We start from the raw sequence: 19,265 nt of genomic DNA on the forward strand, positions 1-19,265 counted from the left end.
ATGGAGATATTTGGGCAGAGTTGCAGGAGGTATGGTCGGGCAGCCTGCAGGCATCTGGTGGAAGAGTGGTTTAGGGTGACTACGATTGTACAGGGGCTGAGGTGGACACTTGGGTAAATTGTTAATGGAAACAAAACAGTGAATTTGTTTCTCAACACAGTTCCACTGCTGGCCTGCTGGAGGGGTTGTGAGCAAAAATCTTACAGAAGCCATTCACGCCAGTGAGGTTGACCTGGGGAAGGCAGCCTGAAGCCATGTCCTGGCCAAGAGGGTCTCACCCACCAGAACAATCTGTGCACTCTAGCGGCCCATGCTCTGCAGGATGTACACCAATGGGGCTGGGTGGCCAGTGCTGTCGAGGAGAGAAGCTGGATAGCCTGAATTCTTATGTGAAATTTTCCAATTTTAAAATGTCACTTGCTGTCAAATCTTGTAACACTCACATTCTGTACTCTAAACGTAATCCTTGCCTTTCTTTTTTTATATTCATCTTTTGACTGACTCAGTCAATCAAGTTTATTGACTCGATTGACTCAATTGACCCAAGTTTATGTTCAAATAGTTTTACTTTAGTTGTTTACTTATTTATTTACTTACTTATTTATGCCTGTCTCATGCATGTGAAGTTTCCTGAAAGTCGGAATAATTAAGAATGCCTGATGTTTACTTAATGCAATCAGGACTTGATTGTATAGTTGGTCTTAGGTCACAATTTCTTTCCTTGATCCTTAGAAGACTTTTAGGCTTTCTTCTACCAGTGAGCTCTGCTTATTTCCTCACTGGAACCATAAAGAATCTTTATTTAATTATTTACTTAAAAAATTATACAAGTATATAACTTAAAAAATAGTTGCACTATGCTTGCAATGAAAGTATAGTATTTTTTCACACAATTTTTTTTTTAAAGATTGAGAGGTATGGAAGGAGGTGGGAAAATTGGTAAGAGTGGTGAGTGTCTTTCAAATTCTCTTTAAAATGGAAATACATTTCAAGAAATAAAGCACAATAATTCTAAAAGAAAATTCGATGGCAATTCATTTATTAAAATTGTGGGACAAACTAAATATATCCTGAGGCCAGATTCACCTCAGAGGCCATCACTTTTCAACTCTGGTTTATACGATACCATTGGCAAACTTCAGAATGAAGGAGACCAGAGGCTCAGCCCATAGTGTGGTCTTGAGTTGTCCTCTTGTGAAGCTCTGTGTGTTGTTGGGCTCACACCGACCACTTTCCCCTCAAATCCCTTTGTACTTAGATTTAGTACTCAGACTAGCCCTTGGTGTTTATTTCATAGCAAATTGTGAGAATCTGAAGGAAAGGAACATTTCAAAGTTTTTTGAGAGACTTCTCATGCTGCCTGATAGAGCTAATATGTATAAAAATGTTAGGTAAATTGTAAGACACTCTGTAAATATTAGTTGTGGTTTTTATTGTGGTTGTCAGTATATGTCTTGTCATTATTGCTTGCATAAATGGTGGATTAAGCCTAGAGACCAGTTGTAATATTTTTTTTTGGTGGGGGGTGGGTGGGAAGCTTTCTTTTATTAGCACAAGGGAGAAGGAATAAGGATGGCCAGTTACCACCTCCCTTTCTGAGTCACTGCACTGTCCTTCAACTTCTCTTGAAGTTGAAGACACTCTTCATCAGTGTCTGATTTCCCTCTGCTTCTGGGCATCTAGGATGACCGTACATTTCTGCCTGCTTGAAGTCAGACATGCCATGTGATTTGCCTTGACCAGTGAAACGTGAGTGGGAGTGACACATGTCTCTTCCCAGAGAAGACCTTTCATTGGTGGTTGTCACCTCTTCAATCTCTTTCCCTGCTTCAACAAGTGTGGAAACATCTACCAGTCCTGAGAAGTGACACTGAGTCATCACATGGAGGACAGCTACCCTAAGAATGGCCCTGATACACACACACACACACACGTGTACGTGCATATATGTATATACACACACATTACATACATATATTATATATATACGCCCATTACATACATATGTTATATACATATACATATATTATACATACATAGGCTGTATATGTATACATATACATATATTATGTACACATATATTAGGCCATTTATATAAACTAATATATAATATAATAAATAACTATATTAATATATAATATAATATATTTTATTTTATATTTTATATAACATAATACCAATTATTTATACATATCAATATAGCCAATATGTGATATAATATATAAAATAGTCAATATATAATATAATACATTAATATATTAGGCCTATGTGTAATAGGCATAGTATCTTATATGTATTATAATAAGCATAATATCTTACATATCTAGTGTAATAGGCATAGAATCTTATGTACATCTATTATATACATATGCATGTATTGGGCCATTAGTTAACAAAAAGTTACCCTATGCTGCAGAAAAGCACAGGCTTTGGAGTTAGACCCTAGTTTCTGTCCTGGTGCCTTTGAGACGTTGTTTCCTCATTTTTGAGATGAAGAACAATGACTGGGACCAATTTTGGCTGGAGAAAAAGAGAAACCTGGGCAAGTTATGTAGTACGTATCACGCTGGGGTTGTGTGTGTGTGTGTGTGTGTGTGTGTGTGTGTGTGGAGTGTGTATCCACTCTGCAGGGGAGGCAAGCAAAGCCCCTGGAGGGTACGATGTAAGGAGGCGCTCAGGCTCGTGACAGGTGGACACATATGTGTCAATATCTGTCACTGCCCAGACAGGAGATCGCAAGCTTCTTGCTGGTCAGAGCTGTGTCTGCTTCATCTTCCTCCAGGGGGGAGGGGTAAGGCACATGATTTGCATTTATAGGGGAACAGACCCACTCTTCTGCTCCTGCAGAACGACTGATGTTTCGAAGAAAGTTGTGCCACTGGCTACTTCACTGCCTTCCTTAGATATGAATGTAGCTTTGCCTTCTTTGCCTTCCACAGCTTGTTAGCTGTGATGCCTTGAAACAAAAGGGCGTTGTGGGGTCAGGAGTCAAGCTGGGATATCAAGGGGTGTTTGGTGATGCCCTTTCAGCTCAGATCTACTGTTGTTGGCAAACTCCCAATCCACTCTAGACTGATGTCAATGAAAGAGTGGGAGGCAATATTTACCCCCTAACTAGACAGAATTCCAAATTATTAGCTAAACTAGACTAAACTAGGTCTCATGGAAAAAACTTGCCAGTGCCTTTTAATAGCTGAGTCAGTTTAGAGGTTTGTATGCAAAACTATCAATGTTCCAGACATTGCACTTAGGAATATTCCAAATTCACCAGGATAATTTGCAACACACATTGTTGGATTGCTCCTTATCTGCCCATTCTTCCCCAGCACTTTACCAATTCTCTTGGCAGGAAAGGGGAAGAGAGAACATTTCGTCTATTTTGCCTTCTTTCACCTGACCAAATGTGTGCTATAAAATGAATTTGGGAAAGGCACTAATCTGATTTCTTTAGTTAACATAGAAACTCAAAGTGCCAAGTTAAACAATCCAACAAATGTCATGGATTCCCTAGAACAAGATTAGATGTCATCCTAGATAAATAGGCAAATGATCTTTCTATTTCACCGGCACAGAGGTTTTTGCTGTCATGGGAGTCATGACATGTCATGTCATTCCAAAGAAGGTTGAGTTCTGCAGAATTGAGCACTTCAAAGAACAGGGCTTGTTTTTACCTTTGCACCTTTGCAACTAGACAACACAAATAATCGTCATAACAATACTAACATTTTAAAGACACTGTTTTTAAAAAAATAGAAATACTACTAAGATATGGTACTTTACCTCGCAAAAAAAGATGAAGGTGGCTTGATTGAAAGAGATATAAGGCAAGGAAAGCCTGCTGAGTTGTGAAGACAGGGGCATCATGCACAAAGCTTGGGGAGAACAGAGCAGTATGCCTTTGTTATAAGGAGCATACGGTCAAACTGAGCAAAGAGGAAGAATGTGGGGTGAGTGGACATCTTGCACATCTTGTATTCCTTTGTGGTCTGCAGCATTCAGCGCTGTTATTGTACTTGGTGTTCCATTGGGTTTGACTTTGACACGCTGGGGCAAATCACATATGAACCCACGAAACTCCCGCATACATTATTCCATTATTTGTTAATCACATATGAAATAGCATATGTTGCAGAAATATGCATTATGGCAGAACGAACCGGATCGTGTATGCTCAGGCATGAACCATCGTGATTGAGATCAAGGGAATTTTCAAGGAGCACGGGCAAGTGGAATCTTGACCAAAGGGCCTCATATGGTCTCTAGTCAACTTTTTTCACAAATTTTCTCTTCTCTTCTCTAGAAGGAAACTTATATCACCTTTTTTTTTTTTGTATTGGTTTACATATAGTATTAGTTCATAAAAGAAGCTCCTCTCTTTTTAAAAAAGCATTACATTTATAAACAAATGGGTTAAAATAGTTTAAATAAGGTTAGTGAAAACTTTCACAGTAAATGGATCCAGATTTGGATAGGGAGAGAGGTTTGGCTTCCCAGTTTCGCTTATGTTAGTCACCGTTGGCAGGGGAAATTGTTATCCTGAAGGCATCTAGATATTTTGGGAGAAACAAAATCTTAAGCTTTTTAAATTTTTTAAACTATTTTGAGGGCTGGCAAAATCCCATACATGTTTGCTGTTTGGGGTTTAGTTTTGCTGAACACTTCGCCTATTCAAAATCAAAGGGAGATTTAATCTGTGCAGTATGTTTCTGATTATTTGTATGTTAAGTCAGCAAAATGGTGTTTGGTCAGAGTTATTTATTTTTTTCCCATCTCTTTAATTCTCATTGCACTTCATGAATTTTTTCCCCATTTCCTTTCTTTGGCTTTCATTTAATGAATGTCCCTTTCATGGACAATAAAATATTTGCACTTTGAGAGGCTCAGATTTTGTCAGAACATCAACATTCCCAAAGCGGGACACGATGCATTTCCCATAAGGAATGCTGGGGCTGTTTAGAAGCCAGAGGTGGGGCTTGGAAACCTTTTACAACTTCTCTGATTTCTTGACTCGTCTTTTTGTTGGTAGTTCTTAGAGCGAATATGGGTGCTTCGGTACTAGAAATAATGGTAAGACACAAGAACATCACCACTAGCCACCCTCCCATCCTTATTACCTCTCCCCTCCTCCCCCCTGCACAAACACTAAACTCCATCTTGCCATTGCTTTGAAAAAGATTAGCTTCAAAGTTACAAGTTTAAAGAATCTGTAGTATTTTTTACGGGCTAAAGCATACCAAGAGTATTTACGACCCGTCAGCTTTGAGTCTGTTGGGCAATTGGACTTTTCCTCCTTCATTTTTCCAAATGTCTCATTTTATCTCATTCTCCTGTTATTCTACCTTCCCAAATGAACCTGCTCAACTTTTCCAGATTTTGCGATTTTGACCAGTGTCAGGAAGCTTTTGGCTCCCAGACTGCTGGCTTGGAGAACTGGCCTCAGCAGGAAGTCCTGGGGGACAGCTGGTATCCGAGAGACTGGCGGGTCCATGGCTCCTCAGTGGGTCCCAGGCTGCTAACAGAAGGCAGGACCCTGGCACTGGCTCTTGGGCATCAGCTGCCTTCAACAACGTCTCTGGGAGCTTATAGAATATGGGCGAATTCAGGGGGAAACTGGAATCTGTGTAAAACAAGAAGACAAAAAAAAAAATGGGGACTTGGTATTTATTTATGCTTTGCTTAAAATGGTTCAACCCTGCCTGTGAAAAGCAGGCCCATCTTTTCTCCACCCATGGAACACATTTCCTCTGGATAACGCCTACACTCACAAGCTGAAATCTTGAATCATTACTGGTTTTATTTACATGTACTTTCTAGCTTTAATTTATGATATGGTTTTCTTGGGTTTAAACTGTATTTCTTCAGCCTTTAGCAATACAGATTACTTCAACTAAATAAAATTAATAACTTGTTTCCAGATTCACTGCCTGAGGTGGACTAGAAGGTCAAGAAAAACAGAAGGAATGCAATTATATAAAAGCCAATTCAAGGATAGCATTTAATATCTTTTAAATAACAGCTTTAGTGAGATATATTTCACATACCATAAAATTTTTTAACAGTGTATGATTCAGTAATTTTTAGTATATTTACAAAGTTGTGCAACCATCACGACTATTTAATTTCAGAACATTTTCATCACCCCATTTCAGCACCCCAAAAAGAAATCTGGTACACATTAGCAGACACCCCCCCAATCACTTCTTCCCCTAGCCCCTGTCAACTACTAATCTATTTTTGTCCCTATGGATTTGCCTAATATGGACATAGTCTATAAATGAAGTTATGCAGTAATTTATCAGTTGATGGATATTTGTGGACAATTTTGGTTATGAATAACTGCTACACACATTCACGTGCAAGTTTAGTGTGAACATGTGTTCAGTTCTCTTGGGTATATACCTATGGGTGGAATTGTTGAGTCATGAGATAGCTCTAGCCTTTGAGCAACTGTCTGGTTGTTTTCCAGAGTAGCTGCATCCTTCTATATTCCTACCAGGAGTTCGTATGAGAGTTCTAATTTTTCTGCATCCTTGCCAACACTTGTTATTAGCTTTCTTTTTTATTTTAGCCATTCTAGTGTGTATGGACTGGTGTTTCATGGTGGTTTTGACTTGTATTTCCCTGATGGCTAACAGAGTTGAGCTTCTTTTCATATGTTGTTGGCTGTTTGTATATCTTCTTGTTTGAAATTTTTAAATTTTATTTAAGAGTGCATGAGTGGATGAGGGGCAGAAAGAGTGGGAGAAAGGGAATCCAAAGCAGGCTCCACACAGTCAGTGCAGAGCCCAACATGGGGCTCGATCTCATGAACCATGAGACCATGACTTGAGCTGAAATTAAGAGTCAGCTGCTTAACCAACTGAGCCACCCACGTTCCCCTGGCTACCTTTGTATATCTTCTTTGGAGGAATGTCTATTCACATCTTTTACACATTTTTAAATTGGGTCATTTGTCTCTTTATTGTTGAATTGCAAGAGTTCTTTATATATTCTGGATACTATCCCTTATATATGATTTGCAAACATTTTCTCCCATCCTGTGGGATGTCTTTTCATTTTCTTAGTGGTTTCCTTTAAAACGTGAAAGTGTTTACTTTGATGAACCCAGATTTATCTACTTTTTCTTTTGTCATTTGTGTGTGTGTGTGTATGTGTGTGTTTTGAGAGGGAGAGAGAAAGAGAAAGAAAGAGCGTGAGCTGGAGAGGGGCAGAGAGAGAGGAGGACAGAGGATCTGGATCAGGCTGACAGCAGGGAGCCTGATGTGGGGCTCGAACTCACAAACTGTGAGATCATGACCTGAGTGGAAGTTGCACGCTCTACTGACTGAGCCACCCAGGCAGCCCTGTGCTTTGTGTTTTTGGTGTCATAGCTAAAAAATCATTGCCCAATCCAAATTCCTGAGTATTTATTCCTATGTTTTCTTCTAATGGTTTATAGTTTTAACTCTTACATTTGAGTCTTTGGTCCATTTTGAATTAATATTTTTATACTGTATGAAGTAGGGATCCACCTCCTGTCTTTTGTAGTCCGTACTCAGTTGTTCCAGCGCCATTTGTTGAAAAGACTATTTTTTCCCTATTAAATTGTCTTGGCATTTGCATTGAAAATCTAAATTTATTTTCAGACTCTCAATTCTATTTCACTGACCTTTGTGTCTATCATTAGGCCAGTACCACACTGTCTTGATTATTGTAGTTTTGTAGTAAGTTTTGAAATTAGGAAGTATGAAGGACTCCAACTTCTTTTTCAAGATAGCTTCGGTTGTTGTGAATTCATTGCATTTCCATATGAGTTTTAGATCAGCTTGTCAATTTCTGTAAAAATGGCAGCCGAGAACTTGATAGTGAATTACATTTGTTTTAAAAAGAAGAAGAGATTATGACTCAACCACTGCTATTACGTTTATCTTAAAAATAAGAAGACAAAACAACTGTGAAGTGTTTGTGTAGTGAGCCAGGGAGGCAGCATAAATTATAGGGCATGTTTAGAATCAGGGAGGTCTGGGTTCCTTCTGAGTGCCCCAATTGCTAATAAGATTTTGTGTAAGTTACTTAAGTTGTCTGTTTCCTTAGAAAAAAATTGTAAAGTTGGAATAACAATGGGTACATTGTAGAGTGACTGTGAATATCAAATCAGGTAACTTGGTTTTTATGCTCCTGGTACAGTGCCCCATATACAGTAGTAGTAATTACTATTATTGGATGTTGCCCACTTCTACTCAGAAGAGAATTATAAGAAATGAGACAAATGATAGTCCTAATTAGGCAGATTGCAATATAAAGGAGAACTCTTTGCACCAATTGTGAATAGCTTATTAAAAGAAGACTTGGCTTCTTCACCTGATGACATTTAAACAAGCAGGACAGCCCACGGTGTGGGGAATTTTAAAGTATATTATTGCCTGAAAAGACAAGAATATAATACACCCATGGTTTTCAATGTGTGATGTGAGGTCTGTGAAGGTCAAAGCTATCATCTCAAGCTGTTTTTTTGCTTTTTCCATTGCCCCTGTCTTAGAGTGCACAGTGGAGTCTTCCAGAAGCTAGATGACACACGATGATGTCATTTCCCTGTGGCTAATGGGATGTGGGCTCTGAATTTTTGCGTTTTAGACTTTTTTTTTCTTTTTTTAGTTTTAAGATGAAATATGGTAAATATCTATAGATATAAGCTTTATAAGCAAAAGTTCTTTGGGGTCCTTCATAATTTTTAAAGCATAAAGGGATACTGAGACCAAAAATTTGAGAACTTTTGTAATAGACAAATCTTGAGATAACAATAACAACACATGTTTTGAATACATTCCATATGCCCGATACTGTGCTAAGAGCTTTCTTGGCATCATCTCATTGAACGATGATCTCACCTCATCTCATTGAAGACACACCATTGTTGTATCCCACTTGCATGATAAGAAAACTGGCCCTGAATCGAATTAAGTAAACTGCTGAGGGTCACATGGCTGGTAAGCAACAGAACCCAGTGGTAAGTGGATTTGAACCCAGTGCATCTTGTTTCCTGGGCTCTGTCTCAAGATTCTGAGGCCTTGGAGATTCAAAGGATATTAAGCTTCACAGGGAACTCCTGCTCTGGGATCTGAAGAGCTGAAAGTCTGAGGTATGTGCTGAGCACATGTTTAGATGCCATTTTTGGATTATGAATCTTTAGCTAGTTGATTGCAACAAAAAGCTGAAGCCAGGATTGCATCCATAATATTCCCAGAGATCTTGCCTCAACACTCCCAGCTCTTTCCGAAAGGGGTTTGTTGGCTGCCCTCTGTCCTTTACCTCGTTAGATTTATGAGCTCTTGATTGCAGTAGGGGAGAACTGGCCAGCGCTACAAGCACTGCTGCGGGGGCCGATTAATCACCAGCTCCCAAGTAAAATTCGGGCAGAGAACAGGACAGCCAGAAAGGTTGCAGACAGGGCTGCACCTCCGCACACAAACTTTGGTGCCAATGTCTGCACTTTTGGCATAAGAAACAAAAGAAGACTAGCGATAGCAAAGTGAGGTAGGGGTGGGGGTTTGTCACAGGCAGTATGAGAAAAAAGAAAAGAAAACCCTCAACATTTGTATCTTGTGAAAAATTCTTACTCAATGCTATGGATATCGAAATTTTACCCAATTAATTTTCATCAGCAAAAAGTCTAAAAAATTACTACTTACTATGTGTGTGACCCACAGGAGATTCCAAGGCTTGACTTTGCGCATGTTACCAAGCCAGGAGCACGTTCACCTTTGGTGGATACACTGGTCCCATTCACCCCCAATTTCTGGATGAAGAAAATAAGGACCAAAGAATCTCAGTGGTTTGCTTGAGATCCCACAGCTGGTTTACAACATGGACACCATACAATTTTTTTTTCTCCAGATATTCCACATTTCTGAATTTTAAGGACCAACAAGTTTGTTTTTTTTTTTAATAGAAGTGTGTGCATGTATGTGTCAGTGTGTGTGTTTGAGTGTGGGTGTGTGGGTGTGGGTGTGGGTGTGTAAGAATATAACATAGGATTGCCAATTTTTTGTTTTAGAAAGTAAAGACTTAAGAAGCCATAACCACTATTTGATGTCATTACTTCTCATAGACGAATGGACAGTTATGTGTATTTTAACATCCTTTGAATAACCTTAAATTTAGCTCTATGCAGTACTTGATATTTTTCTACCTTCCCTTATTTGAAGGCAGGTTGGGGTGAACTTTGCCAAAGAGCACTCTCTGTCCTCAAGCTGATATTTGGCCACTAATGAGCTATACAATTATTTTTTTTCTTTTTAAAAAATGTGTCATTGAAGTAGAATTGCCATGCCATGTCATATTTTGTTTCCATTTCAGATGTGAAATGTAGTGATTCAATAATTCTAAACATTATCTGATGCCCACCATGGTAAGTTGTCATCTGTCATCCTCCAGCATTATTACAATATTGTTGGCTGTCTTTCTTATGCTGTACTTTTTTTTTTAATCTCCATGACTTCTTTCTTTTATAGCTAGATGTTTGCATCTCGTAATTCGCTTCACCTGTTTTGCCCACCCAACACCCACATCCCTTCTAGTAGCCACCAGTTTGTTCGCTGTATTTAAGAGTCTGATTTTTGTTTGTTTGCTTGCTTTATATTTTGTTTGCTTTACGATTATTCTACTCCCTTCTTGAGCTGATCCCTCCAGCATTCTGCAGGGATCTTCTTTGTCTCTTGCTACAGTCTTTGTTTTAAAGTCCACTTTGTCTGATAGAAGTATTGCTTACCTAGCTGCTGCTGCTTCTGCTTCTTCTTCTTCTTCTTCTTCTTCTTCTTCTTCTTCTTCTTTGCTTCTATTTGCATGAAATACCTTTTTAATTCCTTCACTCTTGGTCTGTGTCTTTAGGTCTGAAGTGAGTCTCTTGTAGTCACATAGATGACTCTTGTTTTTTTAATCCATCAGTCACTTTAGGTCTTAATTTTTATTTGCATAGAGTTGACACCATGTTACATTAGTTTCAGGTATACAACAGGACATAGTGATTCACCTTCTCTATATGTGATGCTATGCTCATCACAAGGGTAGCTACCATCTGCCACCATACAATACTATTATAATATCATTGGCTGTATTTCTAATGTGCCTCTTATTCCCCTGACTTATTTTATTTTATTTTAATTTTGGTAAAGATTTTATTTTTAAGCATTCTCTACACCCAGTGTGGGGATCAAACTCACAACCCCAAGATCGAGAGTCACATGCTGTACTGACTGAGCCAGGTAGGTGCCCCCCTGACTTATTCCCTTTATAACTGGAAGCCCATATGCCCCATTCTCTTTCACCCAGTTTCCCCATCCCCCCATCCTCTTTGTGGGTGAGAGTGAGATCTGCTTTGTGATCATTCGAATAACAGGTGTGAATTCTAATGCTTGTAAGCTGAGCCCTCATGACTGGGCTGCAGCCAGTTCTGAAAGCCACATGGAGTGATAGCTGAATTCCCATGAGGGGAGTGTCCACCTGGCCTGCGTTCCTGGCTAACTGTTGGGGCCAATAAAGTGACTGAAAAGAATCTGTGGGATGGCTTTCCTTTTGATTTTTACTTGGATTCCAAACCTACCTGATGGAGCAAAATGTTTATGGGAACATTAAATATATCTCCACTAATTGTCTAACCTTCTATGATTGGGGCTCTGCAAGAAATCAAGTCTCTAGTTTTCAGTGTAAGCTGAACTCAGCTGACCACAACTAGAAAAAGAAATAACTGACTTTAGTCGGATTTTATCATGACTCTCATAGCAATGATCTTTGGCTTTCACAATAATAAAATTATAAACATTAAATCAGAATGGGTGAATGTGATCGTTCCATGTGTCCGCTATTATAGGTCAGAATGTGAAAAAAATTCCTCCCTCAGACTGGTTCATTTACTCCTAAGTCACAGCACAAAGGAGACCATACAGTTTAAGGTGTCCAGCTCACCAGTAGATGACAAAACGGCTTTGGTCATTTTAGGCGACTGGCTGGCCAGTGGGGTGATCAAGTTTCACTCCTTAATTCTGGGATAATTTTAGGAATTTTGGGGCATCTAGAGGGTTCTGAAAAGTCTGAATTAAAGTGGGTCATGGGGAATTTGCTAGAGCAATGGCCATTACCGAGGATGATGCTAGTCCTTATCCATGTTCCTGGGACACTAATTATTAGACCCATTTCAGCCCCAGATAGTGCTCCTCTTGATTTATTGTTCTGTTCCTGAGCCCCTCTGCCCAAACTTCTCATCTCCTGACTGGTTTTGGAAGCTTTAGGCTCAGTCTGCTCTTTCTGGAGGCTGCACAGTCTATTATGCCCGAGAGCAATAATGGGAGTTTAATCAGGGTTGAGGATACAGTTAAATTAAACCAAACTCATTAGCATTTCCTGGGCGCAAGTCCCTGACTCCTGCCACCTTGTTGACACACAGGAAAAAGAAGTGAGACATTCAGAGTTGTTGGCTACTGGAGACTTTGGAATGGGTCAAATGTCAACTGAAGAGTACGGATTGATTGAGCACATTCTTTAGTATGTGCTTTCCATTGTAATCTCACTGAACAACTTGCATGTAAGTGCTACTATCTCCATTGTACTGAAGCTCAGAGAGGCAAGGTGTCTTGCCTGAGGCCAACGGCTAATGAGCAACAGTAGGGAGGTGTCAGTACGTCTAACTCCAAAGCTGGTTATGCTGTGTTGATTCCCAATCTTCTCCTCCAGACTCTGTCTGGGAAACACACTGCAAGGCCACCCTTGGAGCCACCAACTGATCCCAAACACAACGATCTTTTTATTGTACTGCTGTCGTGTGGCATTTCTGCAGTCATGCTGATTAGGCCAACCTTATCCCAGCTACCTGAAGGACAGTCATGATGGAGAAGAATGTTTGGGCTGCTTCTCTCTGTGGAGACTCATCTGACCAAAGCCCAATTTGATGAACGTAAGGGCTGTAGGATCCACTCTTCCAACTAGGTCCGCCCTGCTCTGAAGACCCACCTTCTTTTGGCTGGAAAATGGTGAATCATTTTTCCCCCTTGCTGCTAAAAATGTCCATTGAGTGTGGGGCCTGCCTTCATGAGCCATGAATTACAAAAGCAGGTTCAAAAAGGCCTTCAGCAGAAATGAGGTTCTCAATCCAATTAGATCTCTAGGGTTGGCTTATAACACACTGGCTATCACTAAATTTCAAAAATGGGCTTTGCCAGTTTCCAGGGCCAGCCTGCAAAATGCCTGGAGCTTTAATGACCTTCTCTGTCCATTAAGGGATCTGATAGACATGAGGTTTTATAAGGTAAGGACCAAAAATGGATCAGGCTTTCGATGCCAAAATTCCATTAAGCCTGCAATAAAGGATATAGCCGATCTATTTCGCAGATATATTTTAAGGTAGTGAAACCAAGTAAAATAATAAAACCTTTTAAATTTAATGTTTATTCTAGGGACTGATCATTTAAAAGAAAAAACTGTTCTTAATGTGGCTGGGTAATATGTTTTTCTGCTCTATTTTTCTTCAGAGGCCTAGTTACTTTTCTCTTTTCCCTGAGGGCAAAATAATTTTGCTATTACAGTATGTTGGCTCATGGGAATAGATATAGGGCCCTTGCTGGTTCTTTCTCTAGATGGACTTCTCTTTGCTTCTGTCACCAAAAGGGCCACAGGGGATGAAGCCCATCCCCCAGTTAGCCCTTACTATCCAGGCTGCCTGCTTAGTATCTGTTCCATCCTCTTTAACTGAAATGAAAAAGCATTTGTTTTGTTCTGAGTGTGTTACTAACCTTTATATGACTTTATAGAAGACGGGTTAAGGCAATGAGCTGAACATATCTGTCTCCTACCTTTCTAGTTCTCAAAGTGGTAGGAAAAGCTGCCAAAAAAGTAACTCCTTTGGGGCGCCTCAGTCGGTTGAGCGTCCAACTTCAGCTCAGGTCATGATCTCGTGGTTTGTGAGTTCGAGCCCCGTGTCGGGCTCTGTGCTGACAGCTCGGAGCCTGGAGCCTGCTTCGGATTCTGTGTCTCCCTCTCTCTCTGCCCCTCCCCTGCTTGTGCTCTGTCTCTGTCTCTCAAAAATGAATAAATGTAAAAAAAAAAATAATAACTCTTTTGATACAAGGATAGATTCCATCACCAGAGAGCCAGAAATTTTGGTCCTGGAATGTAAGAGAGCACATGGTTATATTTTGAGAGAAACCAGACGGCAGAAAATGTAGGTGCCAAGCGGCCACGGGAGAACATCACTGTGAGAGGTAAAAGTGATTTCGGTGATGCTCCAAGTTCATCTGAGTTTAGATGCTTGGGCGCAGGTGGAGGATCAGCAAAGCTGGCTTTAACCAGGGTTGTATTTGCCAAGGGTCTCTGGTGGTGAGAGACAGGAAAAGAGGATGGGGCCATGTGTGCACAGAGTTGAGAGTGACAGTCTCTAGAGTCTCGTTGGAAAGGGTGAGAAGTGACAAAGGGGTGTGTTCAGGGGTCTGGGGTCCTAGCGGGGGGTCAGGACTGGTTGACGACTGATACCAGGAGTGGCCGTAGTGATCAGACAGACAGTCAGGTGTTTAAACGTGAGCTGCTGGAGGTGGTGTAGCTACAGGTCACGAGAAGATCCAGGATGGGGCCATGAGAGTCGCTGTTTGCACAGACAGGTAGAGGATATCACTGCTAAGTATGGAGGACCAGGGACACTGTCCTCCTGAGCAAAGCTGAAAGCCCCAGAGAAGGCAGACCAAACCCAAACGACAGCAAAACTCGGTCACCACCGCCACTAAAATGCAGCCATATGCTGTTCAATATGAATGCACCGAAAATAAAAAAACCCAAGAAGGTTACAAGGAAAAAGAACAGGCAACTTCTGACCAAAGAAAAGCCAAGCACAGGAATACGGATCGCTGGTAAAGATAATGTCTCTGGGGGAAGCATTCGATGAGAAAAAGAGTCATTTCAATTTGGGAAAATTTACAGTTCACAAAGGACATGTAATCAGGGATGAATCTTGATGTTCTTAACAATGTAGACTTGAAATATGCAAAAAATCAAATGATTTAAGAGAAACAGATAAATTCGTACGCTGGCAAACATTAGTGAGTCAGACACCATAATGGGCACGATTCCTACACAGAAGTTATGAGTGTGCTTATTTTATTTGTACAGACATTATGCACATGTACATAATTTGTTCTTATTTTAGAATCTGCGAACATCTTTGAGAAGGAGTTACTGAACATTGTGCAAACGACAGACAGCACTTAAGTTCCCATTAGCTACCAGAAGAAAACTCAAAGTTTATTAACGAGTAGCTGATTGTCTTTATCGCACCGAGGCTTACGTCTTAACACCCAAGAAGGAAGGAGTGAAATCTGCCTCAGTACTTCCATGGAATTCCTTCTCGAAGTTTGATTCAATTCCTGTTCATGTGTAAGACATAAGCCTTATGCCATGAAATTCCCATTTTAACTGGTTGTCGGCTGTAAGTTAATATGCAGACTTATTTCGCTTCTCCCCCTCCACGCTTGTGCACAATGCTTTGAATGTTCTGTGTTTTCCTTGCCTTTGATTGCCAATCCATCCCGGGCTCTCATTTCCTCCTCTCCTGCCTTTTGGCCGGCATAATTTTGGAACTTAAAAAAAAAAAAAATGCATCCTCTGTCTTTTCTCATAGGCTCCATTTGCATTTTAGTCGATTTTGGACATTTTTTCTACAATGTATTCAATATGCTTTATTTCCTGTTTTTATAAGCTTTATATAACTTCAGAAAAATGTGATCCAAGGCATGTCTGGGTGAGAGGTGGCTGTTATTTTTTTACTGTGACATGGAAGATATTGACCTGCAGTGTCTACACTGGGCATAACTGTTTGCAGAGTTGTCTTTTTTCCTTTTAATTTTATTTTTGAGAGAGCACGAGCCAGGGAGAGGGGCAGAGGGAGAGGGAGAGCAAGAATTTCAAGGAGGTTCCTCGTTCAGCTCAGAGTCCGACATGGGGCTCCATCCCATGACTCTGGGATCGTGACCTGAGCTGAAATCAAGAATCGGAGGCTCAACCGACTGAGCCACCCCTGCAGAGTTGTCTTTAGATGACCGTGACCAGAGGTATTTTCCAGGGTTCTTCATCTTGGTCAGCTGGGTGCCCAGGAAGGCAGCTGGTAGGGCATACTTGCAGGCAATTAGCGTGTATGCACTGAACACTCTATCTCACCAAACCAAAAGGTGAGATCATTTCTGCTATCCTTCCATTGGCCCCACCTCCTTGTTTTCCATGTTAACCCTACAGGTGACCTGTGAGCAATGTGAGTTTGAACTATGTGGGTCCACCTATATGTGGCGTCTTTTCAATTAATACCGTACAGTCCTATAAATGTATTTTCTCTTGTGACTTTCTTCATAACATTTTCTTCTTTCTAGCTTCCTCCTCTGTAAGAATGCAGCTTATAGTACATTCAACATACAAACTACGTGTTAATCGGCTGTTTGTGTTATTGGTAAGGGTTCCAGTCAACAGTGGGCTATTAGTCGTGAAGTTTTTGGAGGAGTCAGTTACATATGGATTTTTGACTGCATGGGAGGTCAGTGCCCTCAACCCCTACATTGTTCAAGGGTCAACGGTAGTTGATTTTACTCAGTAAAATGCATAAATTGTAAGTGTTCAGCACAAGGAATTTTGACAAATGTATGCACCCTGATTACAACATAAAACAATTCCATCATTCTGGAAAGTTCTTTCACATTTCTTTCTAGTCGATTCCTATTCTCACAGACCTCAACTACAGGTAATCACTGACCTGCTTTCTGTCATATAATTCAGTTTTCTATGCTTAAGAACTTCCTATAAATGTACATATGTATACATATGTATACTTTCATTTATGCATCATTTCACTCAGTGTATTGTTTTTGAGATTTATCTATATTATGTATATCAGTAGTGTATTCTTTTATTTATTTATTTTTTTGCTCTGTAGTATGCCTGTATGAATGTACCACAATTTGTTGACCCATTTTTCTTTTTTTTTAATTTTTAAAAGTTTATTTTTGAGAGAGAGAGAGAGAGACAGACAGACAGAGACAGAGCACAAGCAGGGGAGGGGCATAGCTAGAGGGAAACACAGAATTAGAAGCAGGCTCCAGCCTCTGATCTGTCTGCACAGAGCCCGACGTGGGGTTTGAACCCATGAATGGCAAGATCATGAACTGAGCTGAAGTGGGACACTCAACTGATTGAGCCACCCGACCCCGATCCATTTTTCTATTGATGGACATCTGGGCTATTTTCAAATTTTTCTTTTTTTTTTTTTTTCGAGTTTATTTATTTTGAGACAGAGAGAGACTGAGAGAAAGGGTGGTGGGGGGTGGCGGGGCAGAGTGTGCACCAGCAGGGGAGGGGCAGAGAGAAAGGGAGAGAGAGAATCCCAAGAAGGCTCTGCACTGTCAGCACACAGCCCAATGTGGGGTTGGAACTCACGAACCATGACCTGAGCTGAAGTCAAGAGTCTGACACTTAACCGACCAAGCCACCCAAGTGCTCCCAATTTTTTTCTTTTTATTCATAAAGCTGCTATTGATGGACAGGTCTTTTTAGGAACATATACATTTGCTTCTCTTGGTCTATATCTAGCAGTGTTATTGCTAGGCCACAGGGTAGATGAATATTTAAATGTATCAGAGAATGCCAGTGTTTTCAAAATGATCGTACAGTTTTAAACTCTCACCAGCAATATGTGAGAGTTCTAATTGTTCCACGTCCTTGTCAACACTTAGTAGAGTTAGTTTTTAATTTTAGCTATTATTGTAATTGGGTAAAGGTAGCTCATTGCGGTTTTACTTTGTACTTCCTGATGGCTAAAGATGTTGAGCACCATTTCATATGCCTATTGAATGTCTTTGTCCATTCTGGATTGTATAATGAGAATGCCACAGACTGGGTGCCTTAACTGCTAACATTTAGTTTTTATAGTTCTGGAGACTTGGAAGAGACCATTTCTTGGCTTGTAGAGAGCCATTTTCTTGCTGTATCCTCGCATGCCAGGGAGAAAGAGAGATAGACACATAGAGGGATAGAGAAATAAAGATGGGGCCGGCTCTTGTGTTCCTTCTTATAAAGGGCGCTAACTAATCACCTCCTAATGACTAATCACCACCCTTGGTCCCACCTTCTAATACCATCACACTGGAAAATTTCAATACATGAAATTTGGGGCATGGGTAGTGACACAAATATTTGTAACATTGAGCATTTGAATATTTTGTTTTGGTGAAGTATCTAAGTCTTAAACCATTTTTTGTTGTGTTATTTATATTTTTAATATTTCATTTCCTTTTGAAGAGTTTAAATAATTAATATGCTCTAATCAAGAGCTAAGTTGATACCTGGATTACCACAGGCTTTCAGGTGTAATATCTTAATCAGTATGATAAACTGCTGAGGTCAATTTATTTTTCTCATTTTACAGAATAGGATGCTAAGCCTCCTATCGAAAATCTCTCTCAAAGTTGAAACTTTCTGACTTGAAGTATAGGGCCCCTGGTATTCAGTTTCACCAGATTTCACCAAGAAAAAAGTGGAAGGAAGACATCACAGAAGAAAATTCATTATCCTTGATACTGGTCCTGGCTTTTTTTTTTTTTAAGTGGTGTTCAAAAAAATAATCGTTTATTTTAGATTACTTAGATATTTACAGAAAAGTTGTAAAGCTAATGCAGAGAAAATTACCATATATCCAACTAGTCCTGTTTTTTTTTTTTTAAAGCTTTATGGAGATGAAAGTCATGTGCCCTACAACTCATCCATTTACAACGAAATAGTTTTTAGTAAATTCACATATATGTGATGTGCAACCACTACCACAGTCAGTTGTGAGACATTTCAGCATCTCAAAAAGAAACTCCATGCACTTTACTTATCACCCTCCACCCCTAAGCAACCACTGATCTGCTTCTGTCTCTGCAGAGTAACCAGTCCTGGCTGTTTACGTGTGAATCGTGTCATTCAGTACGTGGTTTCTTGTTACTGGATTCTTTCAGTCCTGGCTGTCCTAAAGCTTCGGCGGTCGCTACCTCCACCAGGCACTCTGCAAACTCTGGTCCCCTTACAGTCAGCTGTGCAGAAGGGATGTGTGTGCCGTTGCTATGTCACGCTCTTTGAGAGCAAAACCAAACCAAATCTCCCTCATCCTCTCGCTCTTTTCTCATACTTGGGCTGAATGAGGAGAATTCTAAAGGTCTAGGCGAAGGGGAAAGCAGAAGACAGGAGGGGCCTGGGACCCTGAATGAGGAGCAGAACCCTCTTCCGGTCCC

The 19,265-nt window shown here is 40.2% G+C and overlaps 1 long non-coding RNA gene across 1 annotated transcript in view; it reads left to right on the forward strand.

The window, feature by feature from the left end:
* The window catches only part of LOC113596127 (uncharacterized), a 41,461-nt gene extending 23,361 nt beyond the window's left edge, over positions 1-18,100 (forward strand). The window contains exons 2-6 of the long non-coding RNA XR_003416854.2: positions 10,336-10,387; positions 11,151-11,240; positions 12,419-12,556; positions 12,706-13,001; positions 15,164-18,100. This is a non-coding gene — a long non-coding RNA (uncharacterized LOC113596127). The remainder of the gene's footprint in view (positions 1-10,335; positions 10,388-11,150; positions 11,241-12,418; positions 12,557-12,705; positions 13,002-15,163) is intronic.
* The last annotated feature ends 1,165 nt before the right edge of the window (positions 18,101-19,265 follow it).

Source organism: Acinonyx jubatus, chromosome D4 (assembly GCF_027475565.1).
Source record: "Acinonyx jubatus isolate Ajub_Pintada_27869175 chromosome D4, VMU_Ajub_asm_v1.0, whole genome shotgun sequence".
In the NCBI taxonomy this organism is placed as follows: Eukaryota; Metazoa; Chordata; class Mammalia; order Carnivora; family Felidae; genus Acinonyx; species Acinonyx jubatus.